Raw genomic sequence first — 19,940 nt, forward strand, 5'->3', positions numbered from 1 at the left:
ATATGTAATTTTAGAAGATGCTAAATTGAGTTCCTTTGAGACAGATCTTATTGCATAGCAAGCTGAGGCGAGTTTCTTACTTAACGAATCGATATGAAGGGACCATTTGAGGTTGCTGTCTAAAAAAATACCAAGAAATTTTACAGAATCAACGGTACTGATCTGGCTGTTATTAAGCGGCAAAGGTTGAAGAGCTCCTTTATAGGATAATGCTACTGTTTTATTTACGTTAAAAAAGAGTAAATTAGAGTCAGACCAGGTCTTTATCGTCAGTAAATCCGAAGTTATAGTTTCATGAAGATATGCAATAGTTGAGTTGCTCCAAGTGATACTGGTATCATCAGCAAAAAGAAAAATTTTCCCATTGATTTTTAAATTAGTGATGTCATTTATAAAAATAAGGAACAGTAGAGGACCCAATACTGAACCTTGTGGTACTCCACATACGATGTTTTTGAGACTAGATTCAGTATCATTTGCTTTAACTAGTTGTTTCCTATTATTCAAGTAGGATTGGAACCAATTCAAAGAAATACCACGAATTCCATAGAAATTTAGTTTTGTAATCAAGATGTCGTGATTTACACAATCAAAAGCTTTGGCATAGTCGCAGAAAACAGTGGCAGTATAAAGATTATTGTTTAGTGCTTGGTAAACCTCATGTAGTACAGAAAACATGGCATCAGTGATACATTTATTTGTTAAAAAGCCGAACTGATTTTGTGATAAAATGTTGTTATCAACGATGAATGACATAAGCCGAGTTTTAATGAGTTTCTCAATAATTTTGGAGAGCACCGGTAGTAAGGCAATAGGTCTATAGTTGCAGGCATCAGATTTTTCGCCACCCTTATGAAGAGGAATAATAATGGCTGTCTTTAGGCACTCTGGAAATTTACCTTTTTCGAAGGAATCATTAATTAGTGAGAGGAGGATTTCCAACACATTTTCTGTGAGATTAGAGAAAATGTTTATAGATAGTCCATCAGTACTACAGGATGATTTGCTTTTGATACTATTGATTGTTTGGATCAGTTCAGAGTTATCGACTGGTCGTAAAACTAATGAATTCGAGACCTTTCTTGAATTAGGAAGATAGGAAATGGGATCTTGTTGCGTCAAAATTGTTAATGTTATATTTTTACTCACATTAACGAAGTAGTCGTTTAGACTTTCAGGATTTGGAAGGGAAAATGATTGAGCTGTGTGAGTTTTATTTCGCAGATCGTTTATTATAGACCAAGTTTCTTTTGCAACACTTTTAGAGATTCCCAGACGATTTTGATAATAGGCTTTTTTAGCTGACCTGACAAGTTTTAGATATGTGGTCCTGTACCTCAAGATATATTCAGTGACAGCAACATTGGTAGTCAATTTCTTGATGTATAGTAGTGAACGCATATTCTTAGCTGATATGCGAATACCTTTCGTAACTCAAGGTTTCCGATGTTTTGGCTTAATAGGAATTAAAGGAAATGCCTTATTGAAGATGTGGAGGAGCTTATCTAGGAAAACACTGAAATTATAGTCCACGTCCATAGAAGGAAATTGCCACTCAGAAGTTAAGCATAAATTTTGGAATTTACGAAAATTCTGGGCGGAAAAAATCCTACCTAAACGTCGGGTTTTTGAGGAGGGTTTGCTGAAGATGTTAAACTTCGTATACACTACTTCATGATAAGACAGTCCCGCATTAATAACTGTAGAGCAGACATCAAGGGGTGATAAATCTGAGACAATATAATCGATTATGGTAGAAGTTTTTGTAATCCTTGGAGGAGAACTAACGTGCATTGAGAGACCATACGATTCAAATATGTTTGCCAGGGACACTTGGGTAGCACTAGCAGCAGCATAATTAATGTTAAAATCACCGCATAGAATTTCTCTTCTTTTTTGAGGCAGGTCATCTAACAAATTTAGCAGGTTCTGAAAAAAGAGTCAAATAATGTAATGATTAAGATTTTTATTATAAACTAAGGAAAACTCAAAGAAGGGTTCACTTAACAAAAAGTCATATTTTGTTACCAGAGAAAAATAATTATTTCTAGAGAGAATCAGGGTGCCTCTATGAGCCGAACTTGGACGATCATACCTGGCAATTGTGGTACATTTTTCTACAAAAAGGCTCGTTAACTTCAAGCCAGTGCTCTGTAATCGCAACTATCGGAGGAAATATTAATTCCTCCAGAAACAAAAATAATTCATCAGTTTTATTTCTTATAGAACGAATATTAATCAGAACCATGCCAAAGTTGTCATCACTAAAATAATTTGAGGTTTCTAGTCCCTCAGAACACGTCGTGTTGTTTAAAAATTTCGCTTTGGAGAGCCAGTGGAATAATAACTTCGGTGACATTCCCTTGACTTTTGTAGGTGTATAATTCTTTCCGAAGTGATATAGGACCTATAAGCGGCAAGATCAGCTTCCACTTCAGCTGGACCAATTCCATAGGCATGGTCAAATTCTAGAAGAACTTTTCGTAGTTCTTCAGTCTTAGTAGGTAGTCCTTCGGAAGCCAAAAAGAGTTTCACGCTGGTGTTGGTATATCCGTCGTAAAATACAGAAGCAGGTTGATCGTGAAGAAACGCAAGATGTAGTTTAATCGCCTTTAAGATATCCGGTTCCCTTAATCTTGCAAGAAGATATCGACTGTTCGAGTTATTAGTTAGTCTAATTCTTGGTGGTGTTAAAGGATCCAAATTTATGGATGGTTCCAAAGTATCTTTCTTAACAAAATTGATATGGGAACGGAAAGGCTCTTGAGATTTGCAAATTGTGATGGCCTGCTTGTCTGTAAATATATTGGTGTCTTTCCAAAGTTAGGTTTTTACTCGATATAACTGAAAGGACATGGTTTGACAGTTGAAATATGTAGTATGAGATGTTAAAAAAGACTACCATCTTGGGATTCATCAATTTTTTAGTGGAACAATTTTTAAATTAACATCAAAAACGTCAAACTTAGTTTTTTGCTCATAACTTAAAAACTTGTTTATTTAGAGATTTGACGTTCACAGGTGGTAACTTTTTCAGACAAAAAAGATACATCGAATGAGATAAGATAAATGAAAATCGGTTAATAAACAAAAAAGTTATTGCAAAACGGCCGGCAAAATCGCTGTTTTTAGATATTGTTAATAACAATTTTATTGTTGATTAAAATTTGTTTAAATGTACCTAAACTTGAGACTATTATGGTGTTTGAATGGTGTGCAAAAAATGGTCCAGATCTGTTAAATAGTTTTTGCGAAATTGAATTTGTTTTAAAATTTTTTGAAAAACGAGCTAATTTCTGATGCTGGTCCAGTTAATTTGGCTGACTGGATTTCAATGATCTGGGGCTTATTTCCTTTGTTAAGATGTATACAACTAGCCTATGAAAAAAATTAAAAAAAAAAGTTACATTTATGTACCCAAATTATTTGTTAATAAATAGAACTTTTTAAGCTTATAAGCAATTACAATAACTCCGTGGAAATTAGATCAAATTAAATGGCAATAAAAAATACGGAAAGCTGATTAATAGGCACAACTTAAAAAAAATAAAAGTCCTATCACCCTGGGTGGATGAGATAGCCTTTTTTTAAATCACTGTTACGTTAATTAACAACATTAAGAGCTGAAATTAACCAATCTTTTATAAGAAAAGTCAAAGTTTTCAACAAAATTTTTAGCTAGAAAAAATATTACAAGTTGTTTAAACAGAAGTGCTATAAACAAAGAGTATTTTGCGTTCCTAGTAAAAAATAGTGGACGTAGCGACTGGCGTAGCCGAATGAGAGTGAATTTGCGCGCTATTACACTAATAGCCGGTATAGGTGAAATTTGCTAGTCATTTTAGGCACGATAAGAGCCTAAACTTAAATAGTAGAACCTAAAAGAAAACGTATGAACACTATGCCGTCACGTTTTAGTGACGCACATGCGTCGACAGTGGCGCATCAAAGTTTCCACTTATGGACGGGATAAATAAATTAAAAGGTACCCCCCTCACTAACAGAATTCAATTTATTTTACTTTTTAAGTTCTATGTGAGTAACAAATAAGAATAGTAATACTTAATAACGTAATTTTAACCCACCAACCCTTCCCCACCATCAAAAACCACAAAAAAATTCCCGATTTTATTTTTTTTAGGTGGGATGCAATCAATTTTTAAATTGCAAAAAATTGAAACTCATACTTGAGACTTTTACAAAATATGTATATTTTTTGTGGACCTGTAATATTTTTATTAAAACTATACCAAAAATAAAAAAAAATAAAACACACACAAACACAGTGAAAAATGCCACAAAGGAATGATTTCTGAACAATTGTTGGCAATTGTTCATAAACGTTAATTTCAAAATGCAATATTTTTATTAAAACTATACCAAAAATAAAAAAAAAATAAAAAAATACAACACATACAAAGACATTGAAAAATGCCACAAGGAAATTATTTCTGAACAATTGTTGGCAATGACAATCATAAAATGTATAAAAAAAATAAAAAATAAAAATTTGCATTGGGGATCGAACCCGTGTGTATTAGGGTCATTAGGTTGTGAATCGGACGGCGCGTGTAATAATATATCACGTTTATTTTCGGTCGCATTTCTAAAACCGGAAGTCCTAGATCAAATTTCTCACCTTTAGTACCATCCTTGAATTAAGCTTTCATTCGACTTCTCATCTGTCATTCTACCTAGTGTAATGACGGAGGAGTTATTTTCACGGACGACGAACAAATGGACAGACAGTCATGAAACAAGAAGTATACATTTGTTCCCATCTTATCATGGTGCGCCGAATAATATATCGCTTGTACTATTGACTATAAAAGGGTACTTCCGATTGCATTTCCAAAACCGGAAGTCCTGGGTCAAATTTCTCACCTTTAGTACCATCCTTGGATCATAAGCTTTCATTCGACACCTTATTTGTCATTCCACCTGGTATAATGACGGAGGAGTTGCGTTTACGGACGGACGGACAATATTAATATTATTATTAAAAGAAAACTATTATTTTTAAAATACCTGAGAGCAGAGGAAATAGAGGACGAAAAAATATTAGAAATGTCAAATGCTCCAAAATTAGAAAACATGAAATATTTAAAAGAAGACAAGAAGAAGTATGCTTCAAAATTGTGATAAACAACCATTTATTAGGAAATGATTAAATGAGACATACTTATAAAAACAAGCTTCCCTTGACAAAAATCTCTCGAATAAAAAACTCCGAAACACACACCGGCAACAAACCACACAAGCAAATACACCGCAATCACTGCTCAGCCACAGACTTGCCAGATGTGATTTTATAAATCCCCCACTTAGAAACTGAACTTCCCTCAAATTAAAGATCAAATAACCCAAATTTAAATTTTTGCCACATTTTAATAAATTAATAGTCAAATGTAGAGAACAGTAAATCAAAATTATACTACTTATCAACAGAGGGCCCTGGAAATAATTCATAGGTCCTCCGTCTTCGATTATGTATATGAGAGTATAATATACAGTTCTATGTACATTCGCAAATGTAATTTACCACGACCCCTTAAAATCCACCATAATTTCCCCCCAAAAAAGAAATTTTTTTAATTTTCTCCCTTAGAAAAATTCCCCTAGACGCTTTCAACATACCCCAAAATCTGGCAACCCTGTTCAGCGACGATCTTTCAGCGTTTAGCAAGCCAGCCGCTCCAGTAAAAACGTACCTTTATGTGACAGAAGAGAGCGTGACTGCTCCCGGGTTAAATACTTTTCTGAAAAACGTGATGAAAATAATATCACTTACCGCTTTATCTCCTAATTGTTCAACCCTACAGTGAAGAAAAGCTGTTTGTCCAACGGTGGTCGTGACATTTCGTGGTACGTTAAATTCAAAATAAGGATATATGCTAATATTATTATTTAATAAATCTTCTTCCATATCAGACACTACAGCTCCTGAAAAGAAAAAAACATTTATTAGTTGATGTTCCGCATTTCCAAAATATATGTATTTTGATTATATGGGTCAATAGATGGGCGGCTTTTGTCGCAAAAGGTCGATTTTATACCCACAAGTCTTGTAGCATTTGAAAAAATATCTGTTTTTTAAATCTACAATAATTATCTCTTGTATTTTGTGTATGTAATATCATTCATTTGAATTTTTTTGAATTTGTTTAATATTGTTGAAGTTTTTGGTTGCACCCTGTATACATGGCCCCTCTATCTATTTATTTGATGCGTAGAAGATAGGCATCTGTGTAAGCATTTGTTAACAATGTTGAAGAATTCGTTGAAGTTTATTGAAAAAGTCTACGCTTAAAACGGATTTGAAGATTTCGTCGTATTTCCTTTTCTTTTGTGCACGAAGCATTGCATTCTGCTATTGGAGTAGGTTTTAAAAGCTCTTTGAACGTTTCAACTGGATTGGATGATGAGGTGATCGGAATGTTCGGATGAGGAATCGGAGAAATGTTCCGAGGGGAGTCATGTGCGCCAAAGACGGCAGTTCCACAAGAAGAGAGAAGCCGAAAACATCTACCTCAGCGGCTGTGGAACTCAACTCACAAGATGGCGTCATAAAATTGGTGCGTTTTGTCGGTAAATTACTTTTTTAGAAATCAATACCTGTTCCGTTATCCCTGTATCCCTAAAGGATTTATGCAAGCTTGAAGATGTTTTTTTAAGTAGCCAGAAGAATTTCTTTGTCGATATTACTTAAAAAGTTCCTGTGTTATATCAGTTAATGGCGTCGTAATTTCTTTGTTTTGCTATGCCATGTGTTCCTCTCTAAAGAATATAGAAAATTCTTTAACGCTGAAAAGTTCCAGTTGTCCTTTTGTTTCGTTGTTAGTGAGATGCAACAAGTACTCAGATCCATGTTTGAAAAAGCACGCCCAATATTGTAATGTCTATGGAAAGTTTGTTATGGTAAGTGTGTGACAGGAGGAAAATAGTTTGTTTAGAAGGTACTGTAATCTTTTTATAATAATATGATGATTGAAAAATGTTCTCATAATTTGATTTAAAAATAATAATAAAGTAATATAGGACTGAATCCCGCGTATGAAAAAAAAATTGATTAATAGCAAGCTGAAAATTTGTTAATATCTTAAGGGTGTCTAGTCGGACAAACTTTGTTATATGGCAACACTGAAACAGGGGAAGTTATTGTGAACAGGTTAAAAATTTGGAACGGTCAGGCCACGAAAACGTCACACGTATTTTGTCCAACAGAACTTTCAATTGATTTGTTACCCTTTCATTAAACTCTCATGCAAAAATCAGACTGCTATTTATCACCTGTCATAATTTATGTCATTTGTCATGTTCTACGTGTTCCACTCATTAAAATGCCCATTTAGTGATAAATGGCAGTCTGATTTTTGCATTAGAGTTTAATGAAAGGGTAACAAATCAATTGGAATTTCTGTCGGACAAAATACATGTGACGTTTTCGTGGTATGACCGTTCCAAATTTTCAACCTGTTCCACAATTAAAACTTCCCCTGTTCCAGTGTCCCCATATATCAAAGTTTGTCCGACTAGACACCCTTAAGCCATTAACAAATTTTCAGCTTGCTATTAATCAACTTTTTTATACGCGGGATCCATACCTAATAGTGCTTTATAATCGCGTTTTGTACGTTCAATGCTACTTATGTATACATACACATGATACTATAAATAAGAAGTTAATATTTATATTGCGCATCCTGAAGGGAGGGGGAGTCGTGACGCAACTGGAGACCGGCACGTTCGGAATGGTTCGCAACATCCGATTAGTTTGATTCGTTCGCGGTTGTAAGATAAAGTGTATTTTATATTTTATCTTTGTAAAAGTGAGATGTCTTTTATAAACAAATAACACAAAAAAGTCGTTTAATATTATTTTGCTAATTGAATAATTTCATGACAGAATTCACACAAATCCCAGTTAACTGTAACAAGAATTCAAATTCAAATTGGTCTCCAGTTACGTCATCATGCGCGAACTCGTATTTGGGCTACGGGAAGACACTATCTGGTTATTTCTGGTATCATGTACATATGTAACAAAAATACAGGTCATGAATTAAATCACATATTCTGCGACCAAAAATAGTTCGAATGAACCTAACTTACCTTAGTAAAAATATGCACATAAAAAAAGTTACAGCCCTTTGAAATTACAAAATGAAAATCGATTTTTTCGAATATATCGGAAACTATAAGAGATTTTTTATTGAAAATGGACATGTGGCATTCTTATGGCAGGAAAATCTTAAAGAAAAATTACAGTGAAATTTGTGCACCTCATAAAAAATTTATGGGGGTTTTGTTCCCTTAAACCCTCCCAAACTTTTGTGTACGTTCCAATTAAATTATTATTTTGGTCCTTTTTTTTACTTTTTTTTTCTCTGATTCTGGCCTTGGTTTAGAACTAGAACCTTTAGCCACGTAATTGTATAACTTATCACTAACTCAGGTATGTAGTGTGTGTGTTGAGTAAGTGTCTTGTTACTTTGCAAAGTCGCGTCATTGTCTTTGCAAAGAGACGCTAATTGTATCCGAACGTCTGCGGTGCCTCCGGTGAGTATAAAACCTACCTAAAAATATAAATCATAAATAAATATTCATATTACTATTAAGTCCCCATAATCGTACTTAACCATTACAAATATGTGTGGTGGATTTGACAAATATTCTAAATATCTCGATAAAAACTGACTTTTCGTAAAAGTAGTTGGAAGCAAAAAAGTTTTCAAAATACGGTGTTTAACTAATGGTACCACAATAATAATTAAATTGAAACGTACACAAAACTTTGGAAGGGGTTTAAAGGAACAAAACCCCTATACAATTTTTATGGGGTGTCCAAATTTGACTATAATTTTTTCTTAATATAATACTGCCATAAGAATGCCACAAGCCCATTTTCAATAAAAAATCTCTAATAGTTTTCGATATATTGGAAAAAATCGATTCTTATTTTGTAACTTCAAAGGACTGTAACTTTTTTATGTGCCCATTTGTACGAAGGTAAGTTAGGTTCAATCGAACTATTTTTGGTCCCAGAATATCTGATTAAATTTATGACCTGTATTTTTGTTACACCCAGTATACGTACGAAATTCAGTTCGGCAAAGTGATGACGGTCGCAAACTCAATATTTTCCCATCTAAAAAGTGCACAACGCCCCTAAAGAAGTTTTCACTTTAAAAATTTATTTCATCGAAGCAATCATGGTCGCTAATTTAATACTTTTTCCCCATCTGAAAAGTGCACAACGTCCCTAAAGGAGTTTTCACTTCAAAAATTTATTTTGCCGAAGCGATGACAGTCGCTAATTTAATACTTCCTCCCCATCCAAAAAGTGCGCAACATTCCTCAAGAAATTTTCATTTCAAAAATGTATTTCGCCGAAGCGATGACGGTTGCCAATTTAACACTTTTTCCCCATCTAAAAAGTGTATAACATCGCTAAAAAAGTTTCGCTTCAAAAATATATTTCCTCGAAGCAATGGCGGTCGCGATGACGGTCGCTAATTCAAAATTTTTCTGTATCTAAAAAGGGCACAACATTCCTAAAGAAGTTTTCACTTCAAAAATAATTTCATCGGAGCAATGACGGTCGCGATAACGTTCGCTAATTCAATATTTATCCCCATCTAAAAAGGGCACAGCGTCCCTAAAGAAGTTACCACTTCAAAAATTTATTTTCGTCGAAGCAATGACGGTCGCGATGATGGTCGCTAATTCAATACTTTTCCCCATCTAAAAAGGGCAAAACATCCCTAAAGAAGTTTCACTTCAAAACATTATTTTCGTCGAAGCAATGACGGTCGCGATGGCGGTCGCTAATTCAATACTTTTTCTCAATCTAAAAAAGTCAAAACGTCCCTAAAGAAGTTTTAACTTAAAAAATGTATTGTCGTCGAGGCAATGACGGTCGCTAATTTAATAATTTTACCCCATCTAAAAAGGGCCAACGTCTCTACAGAAGTTTTCACTTCAAAAATTATTTCGTCGAAGCAATGACAGTTCGCGATGACGTTTGCTAATTCAATACTTTTTCCCCATCTAAAAAGGACACGACGTACCTAAAGAAGTTTTCACTTAAAAAAATTATTTTTGTCGAAGCAATGACGGTCGCTAATTCAATACTTTTTCCCCATCTAAAAAGGACACAACGTACCTAAAGAAGTTTTCACTTAAAAAATTTATTTTTGTCGAAGCAATGACGGTCGCGATGACGGTCACTAATTCAATATTCTTTCCCCATCTAAAAAGTGCACAACGTCCATAAAGAAGTTTTCACTTCAAAGATTTATTTCGCCGAAGCGACGACGGTCGCTAATTCAACAGTTTTTCCCAATCTACAAAGTGCACAAGGTCCCTAAAGAAGTTTTCACTTCAAAAATTTATTTCGTCAAAGCAATGACGGTTGCATATTAATACTTTTTCCCCATCTAAAAAGTGCACAACGTCCCTAAAGAACTTTTCAAAAATTTATTTCGCCGAAGCGATGACGGTCGCTAATTCAATACTTTTCCCCATCTAAAAAGTGCACAATGTCTTTAAAGAAGTGTTCACTTCAAAAATTTATTTCGTCGAAGCAATGACGGTCGCGATGACGTTGCTAATTCAATACTTTTTCCCCATCTAAAAAGTGCACAACGTCCCTAAAGTTTTCATTTAAATAATATTACTATTATACGTACATTATAATAATATACATACAAAATTTATTTCGTTGAAGCGATAACGGTCGCGAAATAAATCCTTTTTCTCCATTCCAAAATAGATTTTACATTTATTTTAAATGTAAATACTCCTACACAATTTATATATACATACACATAATAAATATACGTACAAAATTTATTTCGCCGAAGAGATGACGGTCGCGATGATGGTCGCGAAATAAATCCTTTTTCCCCACTAGTAGACTGTAGAGGTGCAATAGTGTGTGTATCGATGTAAACGTATAAATTAACATTCCACTCCATAGTTTCCCACATTTAGACGTATCGGAGGAGTATGATATTTGTCACTGTGACAGGAGAAATTTATAAAATACTCCTGTCGCAGACATTTAAAGGTGGGAAACTATGTAATGCAATGTTAGTTTATACGTTTATATCGATAATTTTCACCTCTACTAGTTTATTTTTTTTTTATTTTACAATGTATTATGTTTAAATCTTTTGCGTTATTTTGCCGGTTATTAGCGCGCTCATCACTGTATAATATTATATAATAAATAAAATAAATCGAATCGGATCGAATCGAATGGAATCGAATTGAAAAGAAGTATTAACTTCTGCCGGCTCTCCGCAAGTGCTACGCTCTCTTTTTTTAGATTGTGGTGGGTAAGGGTCTACTAATTTAAGGTATAATAAAATTGTAATTGCCATTATAGTCCAGGGTAATAAGGTTTTTCCTATGACACTTGAATAGCCAGGGTACTGAAGCGTTTTTTCGACATGTAATACCTATAAGAGCAAATTGTAACTATTTCCTGCGTAGGATCTGGCGGCCATTTTTATTTATAAACAATTAAGTGTCAAAAAATGGCATTTCTCACTTTTTTTCTTAAATCAATGGAAAACAGGAACATTAATGGTTTTTTTTTAGTACAAATATCTTCGAGATTATGGAAAAAGCTTTAAAATGACGTATTAAAAAGTTTGATATACTTATTTTTTGTTAATATAATTGAGAAAAAAGGTCGGAATTGCCAAAAAAAATTATTTTCGCAATAACTGTTGTAAAAATTAGTGTACAGCTTTGAAATTTTTGTCAGATAAGGGTTCTTTGGTGCTTAATAAGTGATAAAAATTTCAAAGCGATTTATTCAATTGTTTAAATTTTATTCAAATTGTTTATTCCAGAGAGCATTCTTTTTGCAATAACACTAGTCAGAAGAAAATGACGTTAGAACTCTTTCACAAGTGTCAAATATAAGAGCAGGAGCTATATTTTCAACTTCGTTTAAAAAAATGAATAAAAAATGCATTTATTAGTAATAAATAATTATGCAAAAGTATCATAAATTTTTCTTTATAAATTTTTATTTTGTTATATAAGAAATTATACATATTTATTACAATTTTTTATCAATAATGATATAGATAACATTACTTTCTAGTTGTGCACTTGAAACAGGGTAAAAAAAGTTCCATTTTTTGAAAAAAGTTATTCAAAAAGTTTACAAAGAAAAATTTACAATTTTACATAATTATTTATTACTAATAAATGGATTTTTTATTCACTTTTTAAACCATGTTGAAAATGTAGCTCATGCTCTTTTATTTGACACCTGTGGAATGGTTCTAAGGTCATTTTTTTCTGACTTATGTTATTGCAAAAAATACTCTCTGGGATAAACAATGTGAATAAAATCTAAACAATTGAATGGATCGCTTTGAAATTTTTATCACCTATTAAACAACAAAGAACCTTCATTTGACAAAAGTTTTAAAGCTGTACACTAATTTTTACAACAGTTATTGAGAAAATATTTTTTTTGCAATTACGAAATTCTTCGCAATTATATTAACAATAAATGAGTATAGCAAACACTGTAATAGTCATTTTAAAGCTTTTTCCATAATCTCGAAGATGTTTGTACTAAAAAAATCATAAGCTTCACTGTTTTCCGTTGATTTGAGGAAAAAGGAGAAAATGCCACTTTTTGATAGTTAATTGTTTATAAATAGAAATGGCCGCCAGATCCTACGCAGGAAATAGTTATAATTTGTTTCTATAGGTATTACCTCTCGAAAAAACGCTTCAGTACCCTGGTTGCTGAAGTGTCACGAACAGGGTATATTTTTGTCTTATTGCCCTGGCCTATTACAAAGTCGTGGCTAATCCCATATAAACAAAATATTTAAAAGGTATTTTTTCTTTTCTAAAACCTGATTTTTATAATACCCGTTATAATAAATTTCAGAACATTTGTCTCTGTTAACTGATTTTTACTTTATTTAGGATAATATGGTGAGAATACAGGCCAACTGTATTTTTCCGGTTAAAAATGTAACGAAACGTCACGGTTTCTCAAACATACTGGCACTCTAAATCATTCCAATAATCGAACGTCTGCACTGCCATTTAACCGAACATCTGAGTGACGTAGACAAAGTACATTTCAAAGAATTATTTGTTTTGAAAAGCCGAATCCGGTAGCATAGGCAATTTCAAGGGGAAAATTTGAGTTTGCTATTCGGCAGGGAATATATAGGACGAATATTGACGGAAATAATGGCAAACTCTGGGATTAGGTGATCATTAGAGTTTTATCGAATTTAGGTTATTAAATTGTGAACCAAATGGAGTTTATCAAACTAACAGTCCATGTCTTAATGTTACCACAAAGCAACAAAATCCAATATTAACCCGAGCATTAATTCCAGATTTATAGATAAAATCAACCATACAAATTTTACTGAAAACTTGCAACCTTATGTTTTAACCTTTAAGAGCCTACAGTAGCGCGTCATCAATATAACTTCGGAAGATAGTATCATACCTTTTTTTGAAAGTTCTGCGAAACTTTGGCGATAGTGGCAATATTTGACATTATCTATGATCAATATTTTGACATAGGCGCCTAAATGGAAGTAATAAAAAACAATTTTATTATTAGTAAATAAATATTTATAAAAATAAACCAAAATGCGTGAAACTTTTATGTTAACATAGGAATTTGAGCAAAATAATAATAAAACAATAATAAATAATCATTTCGTTGTGAAGCGAAACAAGAGACAACTTATCTTATTTAAAAATAAGACAACTTATCTTTCGAAACCGGTAGAGGTGCTTGCAGCACTCTCTGATTGGACTGGAATATGGTTCGGCTGTATTTTCGTTTTGCAACGAAATTGAAAATGGTTATTCATTTTTGATTTACATTTACTCTGTGTGGAGTATGAAGGGAACCAGTCTCGTTGGAACTTTACCGCGCTGAGCAGATGTGACGTGAATTGTAAATTGTAGAATTCCCTCATCTTCCTTAGTCTCAGCATCCGTATGGCTTGCAAATTGTAGAAGCCTCGGAGGTGTAACCAAAGAAGGTTCCCATTGTTTTCATTCTGGTGGGACATGTTATATGCCATTAGAGTGAAAACTTAGTCTTTTGCTAGCAGTTGCCGCTAGGGCATCTATGCCATTTCGTTCGTTGCAATTCGGGACTGCACGCTGGGGTTTGTTTTGGTTGGATCAGGGAGAGCAGCATATGTGCCTCCTGATGAGAGACTAATAAGTTTCGAAACCGGTAGAGGTGCTTGCAGCACTCTCTGATTGGACTGGAATATGGTTCGGCTGTATTTTCGTTTTGCAACGAAATTGAAAATGGTTATTCATTTTTGATTTACATTTACTCTGTGTGGAGTATGAAGGGAACCAGTCTCGTTGGAACTTTACCGCGCTGAGCAGATGTGACGTGAATTGTAAATTGTAGAATTCCCTCATCTTCCTTAGTCTCAGCATCCGTATGGCTTGCAAATTGTAGAAGCCTCGGAGGTGTAACCAGAGAAGGTTCCCATTGCTTTCATTCTGGTGGGATATGTTATATGCCATTAGAGTGAAAACTTAGTCTTTTGTCTTATTTAGTTCATAAAGCGCCAAAAGCACTCTAACTAGTTTCCCCTTTTTGTTTAAATAGAACTTTAAACGAAGTTGTCCCATTTTTTAAACTATTGATAATATTTTTGTAATAAAAAATCTCCCTAAAATTTTATATATTCGCATTAGAATTTGAAATAATGTTACGTAAATATACTTACCTATAGGTAAAACTCACAATTAACAATAATCATTTACAATTTTTTCAAATAGTCCAACATTTTAGTTCTATTACACAAAAATATAATAATTTAATTATAAACTAAACATAGACAAGTGGGAAACGGCGGGTTCGTTGGGAAAAATATTCCCATGAGATATTTTTGCATAATCACATTCGTGAGACATCCCAGAATAAGGTTCAAGAAGTTGCCCACGAGAAAAGTAGGCCATTTTTTTTAACAATTTTTTTTAATCAATTTGCAAAAAATCAGTATTTTTGGCCCGAAATATTTTTTTTTAGGTTTTTTGGACCATTCTGGACAAAAAAGGTCTCTTATAATTTTTCTCTAAAGTTGATCTTTTTCGAGTTATAAGCAAGTTAAAATTTGAAAAACGCGAAAATGGCAATTTTTAAGACTTAATAACTCGGTCAAAAATTATTATTTTGAAAGTCAGAAAGTAACTAAATCAAAGTTTAAAGTCGCCGTTACATGATCCTGAAGAAATCTGTGTCATTAATTTACTACTAAGCTGTTATTTTTAATTAATAACAATGAGTGGTTGTATCGAATTGACGCTGCTGTAAATGTGAGTGCGAGTAAGATGCACAAAATTGGACTGCTGGAATAGCTTCTCTCTCGCACTCAGCATTTACAGCCCCTCACACGTGCATGGCGCTTATTATTATTACTTAAAAATAACAGCTTAGTAATAAAATAATGACAAAAATTTCTTCAGGATCTTGTAGGGGGGGCTTTAAGCTTTGATTTTTTCATATATTGACTTTCATAATAATAACTTTTAACCGAGATAATAAGCCTTGAAAATCTCCATTTTTCGTTTTTTTTTTCAATTTTAACCCGGGATTAGTCGCGCTCACTTCTGTAACGTCGATAGTCGCGTGTGAGATTCTATCTCAAAATACGAATTTAAAACAAATTTTTATTTTGTACTATTTTTATCTTCTTTTTATATATAAAATATATATTTCTAACAATTTTATTAAAAAAACCTGTGTTAACGGCCACCTGCCAACATCGGCCACCTGTCTTAACGGCCAGTTTAAAAATTTCCCAAATCAATTATATGTAGACTACAAAAACTGGCAATACCGTCCACCTTTCTATATCGACCAAGAGTTCTTTAATTTTTAGTGACCGTTACTGAAAAATTTTACTGTACAGTAAAACCAGTGTTAACGGCCACCTGCCAGCACCGGCCACCTCTCCTAACGGCCAGTTTAAAAATTTTCCAAACCAATCATATGTAGACTACAAAAACTTGCAATAGCGGCCACCTTTCTATACCGGCCAATAGTTCTTTCATTTTTAGTGGCCGTTACTGACAGGTTTTACTGTATTACGAAAAAGGATGAAATGTGAGATTCTATCTAACGGCGCGACTACTCGCGGGTTAAAGCTAATTGGCTCTCCCCAAAGCCGTAAATTCCACAAAAGGAAGAAGAAGAAAAAAAAATATATTCCTACGCATTACTACACTCTTCCTCGAGGCACTTACGGAATTTTTTCAAAATTGCAAAATTTTTCATCAAGTTATCGCGAAAAAGGATAAAAATTGAGATTCTATCTCACCGCGCGACTACTCGCGGGTTAAATTGCTTATAAGTCGAAAACGATCAACTTTAGAGAAAAATTATAAGAAACCTTTTTTGTTCAGAATGGTCCAAAAAATTAAAAATAAAATTGTTCGGGCCAAAGCTAATGATTCTTGCAATTTGATTTAAAAAAAATGTTAAAAAAAAATTGGCTCACTTTTCACTTGGGTGACTTCTTGAACCTTATTCTGGGATGTCTCACGAATGTGATTATGCAAAAAAATCTTATGGGAATATTTTTCCCTTCGAACCCGCCATTTTCGCCTTGTCTAACACTACTTCCCTATGGATCAACATTAACGAATTCTTAAAATAATACACTACTGCACTGAACGGATATCGATACAGATAACAGAACAGATAAGAGAATCGTGCTATTATTACACTTAGAAATCTGACGCAGGTTTGTCAAAATGACAGTGACTATTTCTCTATGTTAACTAATTAGTTATTTAGTTATAATATGCTCGATTTCTTGTTAGAGATAAAAAAATTTATTAGTTACAATATGACACAAAATCTAGGTATGAGATAAAAAAGTTTATTTGAAGAAAGTGTACTTTTTTGTTCTTCTTAATGGCGGTACAGGCTGCTTTTTTATATTTTATTTAGTTATAGAATAATTTCCACCTGTACCGCCATTCTTTACTATATTACGAATATGTGTGCCAAATATCTCGACACAATATTCAAAATTAAAGCCGCAATCTTGGAACGCGTTTTCCGTTTTGATGACTCGCACAGGTATTACTTAGGGATGGGAAAACCCCTTTTTCCCATCCCTAAATCCCTTAAAACCTAAATCCCATGGGATTTAGGTTTTAAGTTGTACTCCCCAATAATCGGTTTTTTCGGTTATTTTTTGTCCCGATTATAACCTGTTTTCCTGTTTTGTCTTTTTAAAGTAATAACCGGTGAAAAAGCGGATAAAAAACCTCTGGAAACAATAATGAATTTAGAGAATAAATGGGGAAGTTCTTTTTATACAATACTCCAAGAAATTAACGGAACACCATATAAATGGGTAAATTTTGATGTGTCGAATTTCATAAACCTGTTGTCCGATTTAAGTGGTTTTTTGAATATGTTATAGCCCTATTCTTTAACAATATTGCTGCTAAACAGGTAAATTGTAATTGTATACCGGGTGTACCAGTAAAAATGTGTTTTTTTTTTCTCAAAGATCACCACATCATCTGGAATATTCTAGCATTTATAAAATACTTAAATTAAAACCCAACTATACCCCAGCTTTTCTTAAAATTCTGTTTTTTGATTCGTTCGCTTATGTTGGATAATAAAAAAGTTAGGTACTTTAACAACTAGCCATGGTCTTGATCAATAACTGGCTGCGTCGACGGTTGCTACCTGTTCTAGAAACTACACTACCAACGAGGCTATCATTTTTTTCTCAGTCAAGGGATTTGCTATAGTTGTAATACTCCAGTAGTACGTTCGAATTTAAAACGGTAATTTTCCCATGCTGTTCAACGATCGAATATACATAGGTGGTGTTGAAATCATGTTAGTTCTAATTATGGCTGGTTCAGCTATAGAGGATGATAAAGGTGTTTGTTCAGATGCAATATTATTTACCTAATGAAACAATATTAGATAAAAAATCTTGAGTATTAATTTTTTTAAATAACTCAACTATTCATCTTTATAAATTAGATTTTAAACCTTTTTCCTTGTTGTTTTAAATCGTTTTGTTGTTGTTCTATTTTATTTTCTAAATAGATTTTTCGTTTGCCTATTGTATTTTTTAAATCGGCTTGAACTATAACTTAAAAAAAATTTCATAAAGTTGAGATAAAATATTTATAATTTCTACCTCTACTTAAAAAAAAGGAATCATGCATTAATTACAGAGGAATCTCACTAATCAACACTACGTATAAAATATTGGCTTCGATATTATTAAAAAGATTAGTACCATACGCCGAAGAAATAGTTAGTGACTACCAGTGTGGGTTTAGACCTGGTGGATCGACTATTGATCAAATATTTACAATAATACAAATGCTTGAAAAGTATTGGGAATATAATCAGGACGTTCATCAGATCTTTATAGACTTCAAACAGGCTTATGATTCAATTAATCGTGCAACATTATGGAAGGCAATGATCGAGCTCGGCGTACCCAAGAAACTAGCAGCGGTAACAAAAATGTGTGTAAGTAACTCCTTTGCACAAGTTAGAATAGGGAGAAAAATATTAAATGCTTTCTGCGTAAATTCTGGACTGAGACAGGGAGATCCGTTGTCCCCATTGTTGTTTAAGCTGGCCTTAGAATATGTCATGCGAAAAATTTATCCAAAAATCAAACCAGACATAATTGCTCGGGGAGCAAAAAATTATAATCGCCGTTGCCGATGACGCATGACGTAGACGCAGTAGCACAATCAACATTAGAAATTAAGGATATTTTCTCGAGCTTTGAAGAAGCTGAATTAAACATCGGCCTAAAAATAAATGAAGACAAAACAAAATACATGGTCGTCTCAAAACAAGAACGACGGCGAATAAGGCAAAATATTATTATAAGCGATCATAACTTCGAAGTGGTTAAAGAATTTAAATATCGAGGAGCAACAATCACAAATGACAACAAATTAGAGCGAGAAGTTGAAACGCGAATAATGGCTGGAAACAGATCTTTCTTGGCAATGAAACATCTAATGAACTCAAAACTTCTCTCACGAGGTGCAAAAATCCAGATATATAAGACCATAATACGACCAGCAGTCGCGTATGGAAGCGAAACATGAACGCTAACAAAAGGAGAAGTCTCACAATAAAACACTGAAAACTTTTGTTTTCTATACTTCCACAAAATTTATTATTTACAACTATGTGACTACAGCTGTTTCAGCAGAGTGCCTTTCTCAAGTGATATAATTTACAATGTGTTTGCCTTTTTAAGTCTCTAACTGAAGAGGTTGAGGAGTGGGGAGCTGTTTATCTCGAGTTGGTCATTCAGAATTATATCTGTATTTTTCAGTTTATTAATTTCCATAGATTCTAAAAAAGATAGCTTAAGGCCTTTATTTTGGATATGCAGAATTTGAAACTCTTCATTGAAAGAATGATTATGATCTAGAAGGTGAAGGGCGTATGTAGAAGTGTCTGTTTTTCTATTGTTGAAAGCCCTTTTGTGTTCTGCTATCCGTTTGTCAAAAGTTCTGCCAGTTTGACCGATGTACGTTTTCGGACAGTCACCACAAGTTAGTTTGTACACACCACTCTGTAGTTGCTTTCTCTTTCGGCTTTTATTCTTCTTAATATATTTGCTTAAGTTGTTGTTAGTTCTGAAAGCTGGTATTATTCCTTTCTTTTTTATGTATCTGGCTATTTTTGTTGTTATCTTGCCAGTATATGTGAGAGAGCAGAAGGTACTGGATTCTTTCTGTGGTGGTGGATAAACTAATTTCAGCCGAAAGAGAAAGCAACTACAGAGTGGTGTGTACAAACTAACTTGTGGTGACTGTCCGAAAACGTACATCGGTCAAACTGGCAGAACTTTTGACAAGCGGATAGCAGAACACAAAAGGGCTTT

The sequence above is a fragment of the Diabrotica virgifera genome, chromosome 4 (genome assembly GCF_917563875.1).
Source record: "Diabrotica virgifera virgifera chromosome 4, PGI_DIABVI_V3a".
NCBI classification, from domain to species: domain Eukaryota; kingdom Metazoa; phylum Arthropoda; class Insecta; order Coleoptera; family Chrysomelidae; genus Diabrotica; species Diabrotica virgifera.